At 43.2% G+C, this 17,116-nt stretch overlaps 1 long non-coding RNA gene across 1 annotated transcript; it reads right to left on the bottom strand.

The window, feature by feature from the left end:
• Window positions 1-2,323: 2,323 nt before the first annotated feature.
• LOC148122340 (uncharacterized) lies at window positions 2,324-11,169 on the bottom strand. The gene is made up of 3 exons (XR_015737723.1): window positions 10,774-11,169; window positions 8,767-8,873; window positions 2,324-2,396 (listed from the first exon to the last, which is right to left on the bottom strand). It is a non-coding gene; the product is annotated as an uncharacterized LOC148122340 (long non-coding RNA).
• Window positions 11,170-17,116: the final 5,947 nt, after the last annotated feature.

Here is a 17,116-nt window from a genome sequence, read left to right as displayed (position 1 = left end):
ACCTATCTAATTTAATGAGCTTCATGTATATACTTTAATTTGTTGATGATGAACTTGATGAAAGCAGCATTCTCAGGTCTCTCTGGTCCCTCTTGTGGTTACTGGAAGGTTCTCTTGACACCTTTCTCTCCTGAAGTAGCAAAGAGACTTCTCTGAAGTTCTCTGTCTCCTGAAGGCGGGTCCACTGAAGAGGAATGCAATTACCTTCAATAATTTACTTCTTTGTTTTTTCTCTTTAGAGATGGGGTCCTGTAGAAATCATAGTCCTCCTGCCTCAGCTGCTGGAGTGTTGGGATCCCAGGTGTGACCTCCTTGTCTGCATCTGACTCTGTGGTCACACTCCCCAACAGTATTTCATCCCACTTTAAAATCACCCACAAGCAAGCCTTCTACTTCCTCTCTGAGGAAGAAATCCAAACTTTGCCCCACTGACTGTGGTAAGTTTTAATGTTTCAGGTAGCTCAGGTGCTTGCACGCATTAATTGTCTCTTGTAGCCTTTTTGCCCGATAATCTGTTGGTTGCAGTCTTATTTCAGCAGACTCAAATATGGGACCTTCAGGGGAAGACTTTGAACTTCCCGTATACCAGCATGTTCTAGGGAGCAGCTGGTGTCCTGTGTGGTGAGGAAGTGAATGAATGGAGCTCCCAGCACTGTGTCTGAGTCACAGCTGTTAATTGTTTTTATGGTTTGTAGGCACCAAGAATTGTGATGAGAGTTGGTGTCTATGTGTCAGTGCTGGAGGTGGGGCCTTGTTGGAGGAGCCCATAGGAAGGAATGGATGAGTGCTTTTCTCAAGAGAGGCCACTTTAAAGAAAGATTTCTTTCAGTTCCCCTCCCCCCCTCTCTCATATGCTTGTGTGTAGGTGTGTGTGTGTATTTGTGTGAGTGTGTGTGTGTGTCTTTGGATACCTTGGAGCTCTAGTTACAAATGGTTCCAGATCATCTGTATTTATTACTTTTAAGTCTCTCTTTCTGTCTCCCTCCTTCTCCCCTGCTGCTCCTTCCTCTAATCTGTCTAACTTTAGGTATTCTGTTATAGGTATAAGAAAACGGAGTAAAACAGTAGTGTTTAGAGGAATATTTATAAATCTGTACTTTTAAGAACTCATTAATTTTTTATAGCATAATCTGAGACCAAGCACTTACAGTAGAAGAAAATAAAACTCATTTGAAAAACTTAATTTTTACGAAACCAACCTAAAGTATTTGTTACATGGTAGATGTTTAACAATTTGATCTAGCTTCAGTTCCTTATATCCAAAGGTGAATAGTTATTAAGCATATTATATATTCTAATCAATGAATTGGTAAAGGAATTGAATGTGCAGTTTTCAGTGAATTACAAATGGCTGAAAAATACATGAAAAACAGGTTCACAGCTTTAGCTGCCAGAGAAACACAAATTAAAAATGCATTGAGCTGCTGGAGAGATGGCTCACTGGCCGAGAGCATGTACTGCTCTTCAGAGGATCTGACTTCAGTTCCCAGCACCTACATCAGGTGGCTCACAATTGCCTATAATGACCAGCTCCAGGTGACCTGACCTCTCTGGCCTCCGTGGGAACTAATACTCACAGGCACACCCTCCACAGTTGCACAAGCACACACATGATTTAAAACTATAAAAAAATACTATAAAATTACATTGAGTTTTCATTTCACCCCACTCAGAATTCCTATCATCAAGAATACACAAGAACAAAATAGAAAGGAAATTTTAAACAAAGCTGGCAAGGATGCAGAGAAAAAGGAATCCTTTTATGTTCCTGGCAGAAATGTGGATTAATTTAATCTCTAAGGAAACCACAATGTAGGTCTCTCTCTTTCTCAAAAAAAAGTAGAATTTTCATTTTATCCTGGTGTATCACTCCTGGGTATATACTCAAATAAATCAAGCCACACATAGCAGAGATACCTGCATATGTATCAGTGTTACTCATGGCACTGTTCCCAGGGCCAAGTTATAGAATCAGTTGGTGTCCACCAGCAGATGAATAGATAAAGATGCATATTTACACAATGGAGTATTATCCAGCCATACAGATGGATGAATTACATTACTTGGTGGAAAAATGATTGAAACCAGGAGTCACCACCTTAAATGAAATAAGCCAGACTCAGAATGACAAACACATTTGTTGTTAGTTTATTAATGGTTTATGTTGTATTCTCTAATATTATATAAGATATATATCTTTTTTTCTTTCTTTTTCTTTCCTTTTTGTCTGTTTGTCGAGATAGGGTTTCTCTGTGTAGTCCTGGCTGTCCTAGAACTTGCACTATAGACCAGGCTGGCCTCAAACTCAAAAAGGTCCACCTACCTCTACCCCCTGAGTGCTGGGAATAAAGGCATATCCATCACTTCCCAGCTCATATTTTTCAAAAATAATTTTCCTGGAATACAGCAAACATTATGATTAAAAATTGGATTTTTAAATTACTAATATTTACTATAGTGAATGTTTAATTATTCATTGAGCTTAGAGGACTCAATTACCTCTAAAAATTACCCTAAAAATACTACTCCTATGGCTGGAGAGACAGATCAGTATTTAAGAGCACTGGCTGCTCTTCCAGAGGACCCAGGTTCATTCTCAGCATCCACATGGTTGCTCACAACCATCCATAACCCAAGTTTCAGGGGATCCAATGCCCTCTCCTGGCCTCCATAGGCAGTAGTTGTACAAGCAGACAAAACATCCATATACATAAAATAAATCAGTTATTTATGAATTTACCACTGCTAAATGGGTCTGGTGGTACATGTCTGTACTCCCAACATCAAGAAGCCAGAGCTATAGGATCATGCATTAGAAAGAGGCACCATAGGCTACATAGTAGGACCTTGTCTCTAAAAAAACAGAGGTTGGGGATGTGACTCGGTGTTTTAGAGCTTGCCTGGCATGCACTAGGCTCTGGCCTTTAAAAATTACAATAACAACATCGAAACAAAACACTCTTCCCATAAGTCTTGAACTTGTTTACACTTTAATCACTAGACATGTAATATCAGTCAACTGTGGGGCTAGAAGCTGGATGAAACTGCCGTCTAAAACCTTTTTGCTTTTGACCAGTTTTCGTTTCTGGATTCTTCTGTTAGATTTAGCAGACTGGTTCTGGAATATATGGGACTGAAAAAACTTCCCTAAAGTCAGACACAGTTTTAATGTTTCTGTCGGTGTGCATTTTTCTGGGTAGGAACTTCATCCTTTTGTCTGGTTCTCTTAGAGCTACCAGGCCGTGGTGGCGTACACCTTCACTCCTAGCACTTGGGAGGCAGAGGCAGAGGCAGGCAGATCTCTGTGATCTACAAAACAAGTTTTAGGACAGCCCGAGCTGTTATACAGAGAAACCCTGTCTCAAAAAAATAAAAAAGAAAGAAAGAAAGAAAGGAAAAAAGGAAATGCGTAGAGCCTGTGTTGTTTCTCACTTGTCTAAAGGCAGCCCTTATTTTTCATTTGTTTGGCACTGAATTGTAAATGGGGCAGAAGAAGGACATAACCTTCAAAGGTGTTCTGAGATCTGTGCTTCTCTTTCATTTGGCCTGCTTAGTCTGTTTTTTAGAAATACTGAGTTTTCTCTAAAGATTACACAGTTATTATTATTATTATTATTATTATTATTTTAAAGAGGTCCATTAGTGATCGCTAAATTACACTCGCGTGATACCTGTTTCAGTGAAGTCCAAGACTGCCTTAATTCCAGATACGTAGCCTGCCTTCTTGCCTTTAAGAAAGTGTCTTGTGCTCAGAGACATGACAGATATGCCATCTGATTCTGCGTTCAGGATGGGTCTGCTGGTATACTGTTTATGTGCTGACTGTGTAAGCCATTGTGTGATTGGTTGACGTGTTTGTCCTTCCTCACCTCTGTGAATCTCCTCTTTCTTGTAGCTGGTTCCAAGGCTGCCTCTCTCCACTGGACTAGCGAGAGGGTTGTCAGTGTTCTGCTCCTGGGTCTGCTCCCGGCTGGGTACTTAAGCCCCTGCTCTGTGGTGGACTACTCCCTGGCTGCAGCCCTCACCCTGCACAGCCACTGGCAAGTACAACAGTCCCTCTGCATTGTCTGCTCGGTCTATTGGCTGCAAGTCTGTCTGTCTGTCTGTTTATGAAGAAAGCACTGATTGAAATTCTCAAGACTTCTAGAAAACTTAAAAACATACAAACAACTAGCAGTAATTAAATAGATCTGGGTACGTGGGGAGTTTATTAATATTTGAGTCAGGGTAGACGGGCTGGCCTTAAACTTGAAATTGTCTTGACTCAGCCTCAAGTGCTAGGATTGCGTATGTGTGCTTTTGTCTTAGCTGCTTTTCTGTTGCTGTGAACAGACACTATGCCCAAGACTTTATTTGGGGCTTACAATTTTAGAGGTGAGTCCATGACTGTCATGTTGGAGAGCATGACAGCAGGCAGGCAAGTGTGGCTCTGGAGCTGTAGCTGTGAGCTCACTTCTTGATCCATAAATAGGGGCAGAGAGAGAGAGTCTTGGGAATGGTGAGAGTTTATTGAAACCCCAAAGGCACTCCCAGTGACACCTCCTGCAAGGCCACACCTCCTAATCCTCCATAAAGATTTCCACCAATTGGGGACCAGGTTGTTAATTATTCAAATCACCACAACCAGAGTGTCCTGCATGTGTCCTGCTTGTTTGCTGTCTTAATTTTAGTAATCTTTATGGGCAAGTTGGACACCGTGTTTGTAAAGCCAAGTTCCTGATTGTCTCCCAATCTGTCCCTCCTGTATCATTTTTTTTAGATATGGTGTCTTGTAGCCAAGAATGACATTGAACTCCTGGTCCTCCTGCCTGTAGCTTCCAAGTACTGGGGTCACAGACCTGTGTCATCAAGTCTAGCCTTTGTCCTGTACATTTTTTGAGATGGATAGTCTTTCACTCTGCACACCTATCTGACCTGGAACTTAGTAGGTGGTCTAGGCTGTCCTTGAACTCTGCCTCCCTTGTCCTGAGATCACAGGTGTGCACCATCACACCTGGCACATCCTCTTGCTGTGTGAATTATTGTCATTCCATTGTGTCCTTTTTTAAAAAAAGATCTATCTATCTATTTATTTATTTATTTATTATGTATACGGTGCTTGAGCTGCATGTATGCCTGCAGGTCAGAGGAGAGTACCAGATCTTATTACAGTTGACTGTGAGCCACCATGTGGTTGCTGGGAATTGAACTCAGGACCTCTGCAAGAGCAGCCAGCACTCTTAACCTCTGACACATCTCTCCAGCACCTCCATTGTGTTCTTACTTATTCAGGCCTCATATCTGGTCACCATTCTTAACTGCAGCAGTAATCTCTAAATTGACCCCCCTTGTGTTTGATGCCAATACAGCAGCCCCACTATCCTTTTAAAATGTTAAGTGGGATAAACACTCTCTCACAAATCTCTATCTCATTTTGATCAATCTAAAAGAATTCTTAACGTTTTGTATAGACTCTTCATGTCATGTTAGATATCTAGTAGTCCTATCTGTTCTAGGGAGCTGAAGCAGAAAGATTGCTAGTTCAAAGTCAGCCAGGACAACAGCAGTGAGACCTTGTTTCTATGAAACTCTTAAAATTTCCAAACGTGGTCAAACATAACTGTAAACTGCACATTTGCCAAAGTAGGAGGATCAGTTTGAGATTTAGGCCAGCCTGTGCTATATAGTGAGTTCAGGTTCAACCTGGGCAGCAAGTGTGAGACCCTGTCTCAAGAAACCAAAATCAGTGGCTGGAGAGGTTGCTTAACAGTTAAGAGCTCATCTTAAAGGACCTGGTGTGGCTGCTCATCCAAAGGAGCTGTGTTCAATTCTCAGCACCCACATGGCAGCTTACACCTGTCTGTAACTCCAGTTCCTGGGTTTCTGACATTCTTTTTTTTTTTTTTTTAAGATTTATTTATTTATCATGCATTCAACGTTCCTACTGCATGTACACCTCCATGCCAGAAGAGGGCACCAGATCTCATGACAGATGGTTGTGAGCCACTTCATGGTTGCTGGGAATTGAACTCAGAACCTCTGGAAGAGCTACCAGTGCTCTTAGGCTCGGAGTCATCTCTCCAGCCCAGTTTCTGACACTCTTGAACAGACATACATGCAGGCAAAAAACACCAATGAATGTAAAATTAAAATATATTATATAAATATAAAAGATACCAAAATAAAACAAGGTAAAATAGAAAAATAAAAGCCTGCCCTGAGAGTTTAGCACCAGCGCCACCACCACGCACTGGCTCTCATTTCCAGTTGCCCCTTCAGACACACTGGCGTTCTTGCTCTTCCTCAGATGTGCTGGAACCCCCCAGTCTCTTCCTGTTCTGTCTGAAATGATTACTAGGTCTGTACTTGGCCTGTTCCCCATCTTAAGATATTTAACACTGCACGCTCAGCAGCGCTTTCCCTACACACTTAGTTCTCAGTTGTCTTCTTTTCCTTGTTTTCCTTAGGAAGGTTCACCACCTTCTAATGTTCCATCATCTGTCTACTGTGTTGTGTGTTTGTTCCGTCCTGCCCTTCCCTTCTGTACTTAAGTACAGATACAGAGCCAGTCAGGGAGCTCAGTTGTTGCAGGTTTGTCTATCATTTGTGAAGCCGTGTGTTCTCTCCCTAGCATTCCAGGCAGGGTAGTGCTTGCCTGTCATCCAGCACTAAGGAGGAAGAGGCAAAAGGATCAGAAGTTCAAAGTCAAAATTTGAGGCCAGCTTGGGATGCATAGCAAGATCTCATTTCACAAAACAAAACCGTAGCAACAAAAAAGAAAGCAAAATGCCATAGCCCATTACCTAAATTAGTTAAAAGTGAAAACCATCCCTGTGGGTGGCCACTATAGAATATGGAGTATTATTCAGCCACATGGAGTACTGATGTGTAACATTGAAAGCAAAAGCATCCTAAATAAAGAAGCATGGCACAAAGGGAAGATCCTGCGTGGTCTTATTTGTATGAAATGCCAGAACAGACAAATCTATTGAAATGAGCAAATCAGTATGTAGGCTAATGGCTAGTGCTTCTTTTTGCATGTATGAAACTGTTCTAGAATTAGTGATGATAGTTTACCACTTTACTAAGAATTTGAACTGTACACTGTTAAAAGTGGTGAAATTAGCTGGGCATGGTGGCACACACCTTTAATCCCAGTACTTGAAAGGAAGAGGCAGGTGGATCTCAGAGTTCAATACCAACTTGGTCTACAGAGCTAGTTCCAGGACAGCCAGGGCTACATAAAGAAACCCTGTCTCAATACCCATCATAAAGAAACAAAACAAAACAAATCTATTATGCTATGTATGGTGGTACATTCCTGTAATCCCAGCCCTCTGGGAGGCAGAGGGAAGAGAATTGATTTGAGTTTGAGGCCAACATCAACCTCAGTAGCCAGCTTGGACTACAGAGTGAGATTGTTACTTATCAATACCCCCCCCCAATCCCACTAAACAATTAGAAGTAAGTGTTGCATCCACAGTTCTGAATCAGAGCTGAGTGTTACCTCAGTGTGGCTTAGCAAATAAGTAATTCACATAGAATGCCACAGCACGCAAAGTACTCGTGTGATAGGCAGACACAGGCAGTTTATGAATAGAATATGAAGTCTGAGTAGGTATCGGAACTATGTTAGCGCTAAAGTGTTGTGTGAGTGCCACGCCTTCTGTCCCCATCTGCTAGCTGCACCGCCTAGAAGGCTGATGGGTAGTAACGCCACATTTCACTCCCTGGGGATTGCTGAGCAGCAAGGCTCCTCAGGTGAGAGTATTTAACCATGATAACCTGAATTTGAGCATCAGGCCTCATGAGGCGGAGGGAGAAACAACTCTCTTGCCTATCCCTGAAATGGCTTGACACACACAAATAATACATAAATGCAATACTAACAAGTGAAGAAGGCAGAGCTCAAGCGTGGTGGCGGAAAGCCTGCCAGCTGCCTCTACCTTGTTTTCCAATGCCAGCCTTCTGGGGCCAGATTCAAAGTGAGCCAGCGATGGGCTGCAGTCTGTGCTAAGGCTCCACAGCTACTGGTGATCAACTGGAAGGTTAAAGCTCATCCAGTGGCAGGGGCTTCAGAATGAGCACAGAGTGGACAGCAAACTGGTAACTGTAAATCCAAGGAGCTGTGCCTTCCTGATGCAGAGTTCAAGGAAAGCTGATGGCGGCCATGCTGCTGGTGATCCCTTCCTGGCCACAAAGCAAAGGGACAGTGACAGTGTTCCCTGGTAATGATGCCTTAGGCGCCTGCAGTGTTCCAGCCACACAGTGACTGACCACAAGCCAGCCTATAAAGACCTTCCTTATTTTGTGTGTGTGGATGCAGGGAGGGCACACTCCCGTGAGGGTCAGGAGACCTCCTGCACGAGTCAGGTCTTCATGTCTTGTGAGTTTTAGGGACCCAGCTTATGTCAAGGGACACAGCATCAAGCACTGCCACCTGCCTAGCCACCTCCCTATCTGTAAACCAGATCTTTTTCTTCAACCTTTTTTTTTTTAAGTAGAAAATAGATTCTTCTCTCATACAGTACATCCCAACCACAGTTTCCCACAGCTTCTTCCCCAGATCAACCCTCCCTTCATTTCCTCTTCAGAAAGTGTTGCAAGGAGAGGGCTGCTTGTTCGTCCCTGCTGCCCGGCTAGCTTAGTCCCGTAATAACCACACAGAAACTGTATTAATTAAAACACTGCTTGACCCATTATCTCTAACTTCTTATTGGCTAATTCTTACATCTTAATTTAACCTATTTCTATTAATCTGTGTATTGCCACGTGGCAGTGACTTACCGGGTAAAATTTCCAGCGTCTGTCTCCAGCAGATCTGTGGTGTCTCTCCCCTCTGCTTTCTTCCTCCCAGAATTCAGTTCTGTCTTCTCCACCTACCTAAGTTCTGCCTATCACAGGCCAAGACAATTTGTTTATTCATTAACCAATACAAGCAACACACAGAGGGGACTCCCATATCAAGAAAGCAGCAGGCTTCCAAGAGAGGACAGTCAAACAGGATAAAACAACTACAATAAGGCAAGAAGAAAATCCTCTCTATATAGGGATATTTTCTTTATGTTTAAATAAATAAAGCTTGCCTGAAGATCAGAGAGTAAAACTAAGCCACTACAGCCTGGCAGTGGTGTCTCACACCTTTAATCCCAGTCCTAGAGAGTCACAGGCCTTTAATCCCATCACTAAAGGGGAACAGAAAAGGGGAGAAGACAGAAGCTCAGGGTTCAGTCTGCAGTCACCCAGCCTTGGTAGAGGTAAGACTACTCTAGTGGCTTGGGTGTTTTGTTTTTCTGATCTTCAGCTTGAACTCAAGTATCTGTCTCTAGGATTTTATTTTTCATGCTATATTATATCAGGGCTGGATAAGGAAAACCAAGAGGAGCAAAAGAGTCTCAAGAGTCAAGAGTCAGAGATACACCTGCTCCCACTGTTAGGAGTCTCTAAACAAGAAGCTAACAGTCCAAACATATATGTGAGAACCTGGTGCTCTTTTTTTCTTTTTCTTTTTCTTTTTTTTTTTTTTTTTTTTTTGTAGCTTTTGCTTGAATGTTTGTATGCATGCAAACTCTAAGGACAGTGCCCATGGAGGCCAGAAGAGGGCACCAGATCTCTCTCTCTCTCTCTCTCTCTCTCTCTCTCACACACACACACACACACACACACACACACACACATACACACACACACACACACACACACACACACATTTGTTGAAACTAACATTTAAGAGCAGCCTTAGCAGATGTGCTGCAATGCCTATAACCCCAGCCATTTAGAGACAGAGACAAGAAAACTAGAGTTGGAGACCAGACTGCTCTGCATAGTGAGTCCTTGTCTCAACAACAAAATCAAACCAAAAAGATGAAGCAGAGGAGGAGGAGGAAGCTTTTTATAGCTGCCTTATAATTTTAGCATTGTCCAAAATGAAAACGGATTCTGATTGGAATAGTGTTTGCCTCTTTGTTTGTTTGTTTTTTGAGACAAGGTTTCTCTATGTAGTCTTCGGCTGTCCCGGAACTTGTTCTGCACCAGGATGGCCTGGAACTTCACGGATCTGCCTGCCTCTGCCTCTCAAGTGCTGAGAGTACAGGGGTTTTCCCCACCTCCATGCTCTGTTGGCATTGTGTCATATGATGTCCCAGTCAATAAACATTTTAAACAGGAAAGTGAGTTAGTAGAGAGCATGAAGCTTATGAAAAAATATTAGTCACAGGAGAGTGGACCTGTCTGATGTGAACACAGCTTTCTCTTTGGGTCAGTCCCATGGCATTGCGAATCCCCACATCTGTTGCTCAATTTGTCAGCTGCAGACACTGAGCAGAGGGTGAACTGGCACTGAGCCAGCTGCAGCAGTCAGTGCCAGGTGCTCCATTCTGTCTGGACCTTCCTCTCTTTGCTGTCACCAGCACGGGTGACAAGGAATGCTGTGACAGCCAACTCTAAAGGAAAGTGATGAAGACAGGGACTCAGAGAGGTGGCAAAGCTCTTCTGGGGCGATGATTTTGGATGAATTTAATTCTAATTGGGAGGTTATTTGAAATGAATTAGTTCTAATTTGAAGGTGATTTGGAATGAATTAGTTCTGTGCTCTTAAACAAAAGGACAGAGTTGAGATTATGTGACTGCTAATGAATTATCCGGAGAACTAGTTAGTAATAATCTGTGTCAAAGTCCCTGAGTTAGGGCTCTCTAGAGTAGCAGATTGGACACAATGAATCTCTCTCTCTCTTTTTCTCTCACTTTTTCAATATATATGTATATATATAAAGGAGATTTGTTAGAATGACTTACAGGCAGTGATTTAGCTAGTCCAGCAATGCTGGCTATGAATGAGATGTCCAAGTGTCCAGAAGTTGCTCAGTCCCCGAGTCTGGATGTCTCTGCAGGACTTCAGTAGACGCTGGAATCCCAAAGATGAAGGCTCCAAGGCCAGTGAAGGAATGGACTTGCTAGTAAGGTGAGAGCAAGCAGGCAAATAGCAGAAGCTTCCTTCTTTCCTGTCCTTATATAGGCTTCCAGCAGAAGGAGTGGCGCAGGTTCAAGGTGTGTCTTGACACCTCAAGATCTGAATTAAAGACCCATGTCTTCCTGACTCATTAGGATCAAAAAAAAAATCAAGCAAAAAAATCTCTCACAGGTGTGTTCTCCATTTCTGGATTGTAGTTTATTCCAGATGTTGACAAGTTGTCAACTAAAACTAAAAATCACAGAGTTCATTCCTAAAGCTTTAGTTATACTGGGTGAACATGGTTTGGCATGCTTGTGCATGTAAGCCGAGGCAGGAGAATCCCTGGCCTAAATAGTGAGTTCAGGGCCAGCCTGAGTTGTAAATATATTTGTCTTGCAAATGTGAGGAATGGAGTTTGGATCCCCAGAACCCACATGGCCAGCCTGCAGTTCCAGTCTCAGAAAGATAAAATGGGATCTCCAGAACAAGCCGGATAGTGAGCTTAGCCATATTGGTGAACTCTGGGTTTGCTTGAGAGACCCTGCCTCACTGAATAAGGTGGAAGAGCTATGCAGAAAGTTCCTGACATCTGCCTCAGTCCTCCAGAGACATGTGCACACACATACACATGCATCCAAACAGTGTGTGCTTACATACGTGGAAACACACATATGAACACTACATAAACATAAAAAAATTGAAAAAAATGAATCATTCCTTTTCTTCATTGTAAGGAGGATTAAACTTTACTTTCAAAAGGGGGGTGGGGTGCTCATATTTCTTCAGGAGCCCTTATGCCCAGCAGCATAGACCAATGGGATGTTCTGTTTGTTGAGAAAGAGAAATCAGACAATTGACAGATAAGACTGAACTCCCTGGTTTGACTGATGTTAGTGCCCTGATCATGGGACAAGACCTGGGCTTCAAGTTCAAGGGTCAGAATTTGAACATTGGAAATACAAAGGTTTTTTTTTTTTCCTGATAAGGCAGACATGGTGGCTCACACCTTCAATTCTAGCACTCAGGAGGCAGAGGTAATCAGATCATTGTGAATTCAAGGCTAGCCTGGTCTACATTACAAATTCCAGACCAGTCAAGCCTGCACAGCCAAACCATGTCTCAAAAATAAAAAAAAAACTAAGTTCAAAGATAATTAATTATAGCCGTAAATGAATGTCTGAAAAGGCACAGTTTGAGATTATGCTGCTTCTTGACTGAAGCTGATGCATTAAGCCGCCTTCAGCAGGTTAATTTTAAGCAAGGCTGGGATGGCAGTGCACGCCTATGAGTCAGGATCTTTGAGGCTGAGTACAGGAATCAGGAGCTCAAGGTGATCTTCAGCTACAGTGAATTTGAGATTATAGGTACCCTGCCTACAGAACACACACACACACACACACACACACACGCACACACACAAGCATACTGCTTCTTTGACCCTAATAAATACTAATACTGCTACCACTACTAATAAAAGGAAATAGCACATTGCTTGATGACTACCAAGAAAAATGAGGAAACCTGCTCTTACACTTAACCTTTTTTAAAGTTAATGCTCCCTTAAGCAACTGTGTGCACCTTCCTGAGACTTGCCTGACCTTGGAGACTGAGTTAGGAACTTGACTTGTGGGCATTTGTGTAGTAATTGACATGTTGCATGGCATGCTAAAAGTATTTCATAAGGGAAAGTTTGATCCCTTGCCTAGGTTCACCCCTGTGAGGTGCTGGAGAGAAGCTGGCGTCTTTCCAGTACCTTACTGGAAGACTTGGTTGTGCAGTGTTATCAAGCAGGCAGAGGGATGCTGACCAGGCAGGACCAGCGTGTTGGCTCTGCACATTGTGTGCAGTCTGCTCTTGTGATCTCACTACTCTTGGGCTAGAAGGTATTGGCATTCTGCTCTCTATAGTAAATCTTTAACCACGAAAGATTCTGAGGCTATCAGCCACTGATAAATGACAAAGCCTGAGTCACAGATGTCACCTTCTGCCCTCAGCACAGTCTAGGCTCTTGACTAGGGCCCTCATGAGGTCAGTGCTTTGGAGGCTTGCAAGGTTTTGAATTCTATTTTATGTATTATTGTGTGTTTGCACACAAGCTCGTGCTACAGGGCATAGGAAGTAAGTGGAGGTCAGAGGACAACTCTCAGGAGCTGGTGCTTTTCCTCTGGCTTTGGGTCCCAGCCTCAAGCAGGCTGCCCTCTCACCAGCTCCCTAGTTTTTCTTTTTTTTATTTATTCTTTTTTTTCTTTCTAAAGAAAGGTCTGTTCTACCCCAGGTTAGTTCTATATTTTCTATGCTGGTAAAGATGACTTTGAACCTCTGATTGTCCTTCCTTTGCCCCTTCCCATGTGCCCGTTTCACTCTATACTGTACCAACAGCCCAGCCTTAGAAAATTAAAGTTCCCAAAGGACTTGTGACCACGTGAGACCAGTGGTGTGGAATTGTAGGCTGTGCAGGCTCAGCCTACTCCTGAAAAAACGGATCTGGGGAGGAGGTGGGAGAGGATCCAATGAGAGCTTTCCTGTTGAGTTCAAGGGTCAGGGAAGGTCGACATCCTAACTGTGCATTTATGAGACCCAATAACAAGACCCAAATGTTGTTTTAGAATAGAGCCCCAGTGTAAAAGAAATGGGGGGACAGCAGGTAAGACCTGAACTTCCTCAGAGCAGTCCTGCAGAGTTCAGAAAGCTGGGACATTCAGTGTTCTAAGGAGCTTTCCTGAGGCTGACTGGTTTACTCTGCTGACTCTCGGGTAAGGGCAATAGGAAATCCAGTTAATGCTGACAGAAGCTCCTTGTTAAAGGATCAGAGGCAGGAATGGTTTTATCAGGCACTGGCTCCTTGCTCTTCCCTCTGGGTATTGACTTTCTGCTAAGGCTGGCTCTTTTCCTACTAGCAGTACAAAATGATTTAATATTAAGCAAACAATGACTATGTCAGTTCCTGGACTCACCTATACCTGTTCAGAAAGGAATTTCTCTTCTCTCAACCATGGGAAAATACTCGATTTGGACAAACATCCTTCCCACACTCACCCTCAGAGGACCACTGTTGAGTAAGGAAATGTCATCAAGGTAAGGATAGGACAATGCCCAAGTGAATGGAACTCTGCCAGGGGCTCTGGGAGGCATGAGGGTGGCTCTGTCAACCAACACCAATGGCCTGAGAAACCTGCATGTGTAAGGAGGGAGGCAAAAATGGAGCCGAGAGCAGTGACCGAGAATGTCGCTCATGCGGGCAGAGACAGCCACACTGCTCAAGGGTTTCGTGGACAGGAGTGAGAGTCTGCTAAGTAGCACCTTTGCGAGCAGCCAGCCAGAGAGCACGAGGGAACGACGTCTTAGTCTGTGCCACGGTGTGTTCATAGCAATGGAGGACTCTATTCCTTACCCATCCCATCCCTGGTACCTTGGTATTCCCTCGTGGAACTTAGATAAAACTCTGGATAAAGGCATACACTTAAGTATTCAGAGTCTAGTCTCTTTCTGGAATTGGGGGAACACAGAGTAGAAATTAAAACGTAGAAAATATGTTACTTTCCAACAGTCTATCTAGGCCTTTGCTGTAAAAATTAGCCTCTGACCTACACAGATGTCTCCCAAAGAACCCCGTGTTCATAAGTCGCGAAGGGAGAAGCCCTCCTTACGTGTGTCTCTTAGAATCTTTTTTGTTTTTGAAACTTTATTGACATTATTTAGTCAAGGTTCAGCTAGCATTGGGCCTTCTCCCCAACCTTTATATTTATTCTATTTATGAATTTTTAGAAAACCTGATTTTTTGCACTGGTTTATTTTTTAATTTTATTTTTTTAGATGGGGTAGCCAAAGTTTGCCTCAATATTTGTTATACTAATAGAGAATGACCTTAAACTTTTGATCTTTTGCCTTTACTGCCAGAGTTATAGGATTACAGGATTGTACCACAATGGTTACATTTATACCATGCTGGGGATTCAATCTAGTACTTTGTACAACTTCAGGTCCTCTGTTAGTGTAGCTGCATCTTTTGGGCTTAATTTTTTAAAGATTTATTTTACTTTTAATTTTGTGGTGTGTGTGTGTGTGTGTGTGTGTGTGTGTGTGTGTGTGTGTGTGTGTGTATGTCTCCAGATGCACACAGAGGCCAGAAGAGGGTACTGGATCCCCAGGAGCTGGAGTTAACAGGCAATTGTGAGTTACCAAATGTGGGTACTGAGAACTGAACTCAGGTTCTCTGGAAGAGCAGGAAGCACTCCTAACTGCTGAGCCGTCTCTCCAGCCCTGATATTAAAAGTATTGTGTGCTCTGATACTGAACATATGGTGGGGTGGGGAGACAGCTCCGTGCTTCCTGCTCTCGCAGAGAACTGAGGTCCATTCCAGGCAGCCATATCAGGTGCCTCACAACTGGTGGACTCCAGCTCCAGGGGACCCGATGCCCTTCTCTGCCCTCCACGGGCAGTGCACTAACATGTACAGTCTCCCATGCGTGTACATATATTAGAAATTAAAATCTTGAAAATATATTGTCTTCAGGGTGTGACATCTAGAGCTTTCTGAGAAAATTCTTACTTTTTCTTAAATCAAAAAGCTACAGCAAAGTGAATTTACAATTTCAAATACTTTGTGCAGACTGTCCTTCAGTGTAAGAGTCCGTATGGCTATTCTTGGTTGTCAACTTGAGAATATGTGGAATTAACAAAAGTCCAAAGTGCCTGGGTACACCTGCGAGGAAATTTTTCTTAATTAAATCATTTGTAGTGGGAAAGACCTATGTTTAATTCATTTTAATTCAGCTATTCTGAGATGAGAAGATATACCTTAATCCCGATCTTTTGAGTTGGTAAGACCCACTTTTAATCTGAGCCATACCTCTAGTGGTAGCCTGTATAAAGGACCTGGAAGAAGAAGGTTTCCTCTTTTTTGCCTGTTCACCCTTATTCTCACTGGTAAGTCCATTCATTCACTGGCTTTAGAGCTTACTTCTTTGGGAACCCGGTGTGTAATAAATGTTAGCTGAGATCTCCAGCATTGTGGATTGAACAGCATCTGGGTTCTTGGACTTTCTTGGTATATAGCCATTGTTGGACTTGCTGAACCACAACCTATCGGCCACTCTAATACGTTGTGTGTGTGTGTTGTACATGCCTATTCTACCAGTTCTGTTCCTCTAGAGATCCCTGACTAATACAGAACACAAAATGAAAGTGTTCCAAAGAAAGGGGAGGAAGCAATGGGGGTGGGGAAGAGAGGGAGAAATGCCTCCAGTGTAGACCTGCTTTAGGCAGGCTGAGCCTCATGGTCTCCTGTCTCAAGCTTAAGTTTTTTCAGTGCTTATGACCTTTATTGTTTTAACTTTCTAGTCTTCAGATCCGAGCTCAGTGAAATACACTGAATTTAGATCCTGGCAAAAACAAAAAACAACCCCCCCAAAAAAAAGCCCACCTTGAGAGTGAGAAGCCCGGCCATGATCCAGCAGCTCAGACACCACTGGAGGAAATTTTGAGGCTGCTTGAAGCTGTGACTGCAGCCCAGCCAGCTGTCGGGTTGAAAACTGTCAGTACAGCAACAAGGTTTCCAGTTGTGAGCAGCTGTTTCTGTGCACTGGGTAAATTAGAATTCTCTCATGCAGCAAAATCAGGGGGTGAGAATTGGGAAAACCACCAAGGAAAATGGAATAGGCTTTATTAAGGTTACATTTTCTCCTCATCTTATAAAGCCCATGTGTTGAGAGAAGACGGGAAGAAAAGAAGCAACGTATGTCTAAGAGCCAGGAGAAAGAGCAGAAGCATGAGGTGCTGCTCCTTAGAGGGGAGAGCTGTCTGCAGGAAGAGGAATGACTCAAAATTGTGTGTGGGTGGGGGTGGGGAGTGCACGAGGGAGGGAAAGGCCTTGTGTCTGAGACGCGATGTGTGAGTGAGGAGCCGAGGTGGAAGAGAGTGGTGGACACATGGAGAAGTGTCAAGTACTCCAGAGCTGTCTGCCACCGGGATCTTTGTGCCGTGTGATCCACACAGCTACCCTGTGGAGGAGGCATTTCTATGGTTTCCAGTGTGAATGTCTGTCCATTGATCCCCCAGAAAGAGTATATCCATGTTCATATCTCTTGTCCATTTTGGTTCTTAGGTTATAGGATGAGATTCAAAATGAGGGTGTCTGACTCCAAAATCCAGTCTTCATCACAGCACTGCACCCCACTCTTTAAGGG

This window comes from Myodes glareolus, chromosome 4 (assembly GCF_982192425.1).
Source record: "Myodes glareolus chromosome 4, mMyoGla1.1, whole genome shotgun sequence".
Classification (NCBI taxonomy): domain Eukaryota; kingdom Metazoa; phylum Chordata; class Mammalia; order Rodentia; family Cricetidae; genus Myodes; species Myodes glareolus.
This window is presented reverse-complemented; position numbering and strand designations above follow the sequence as displayed.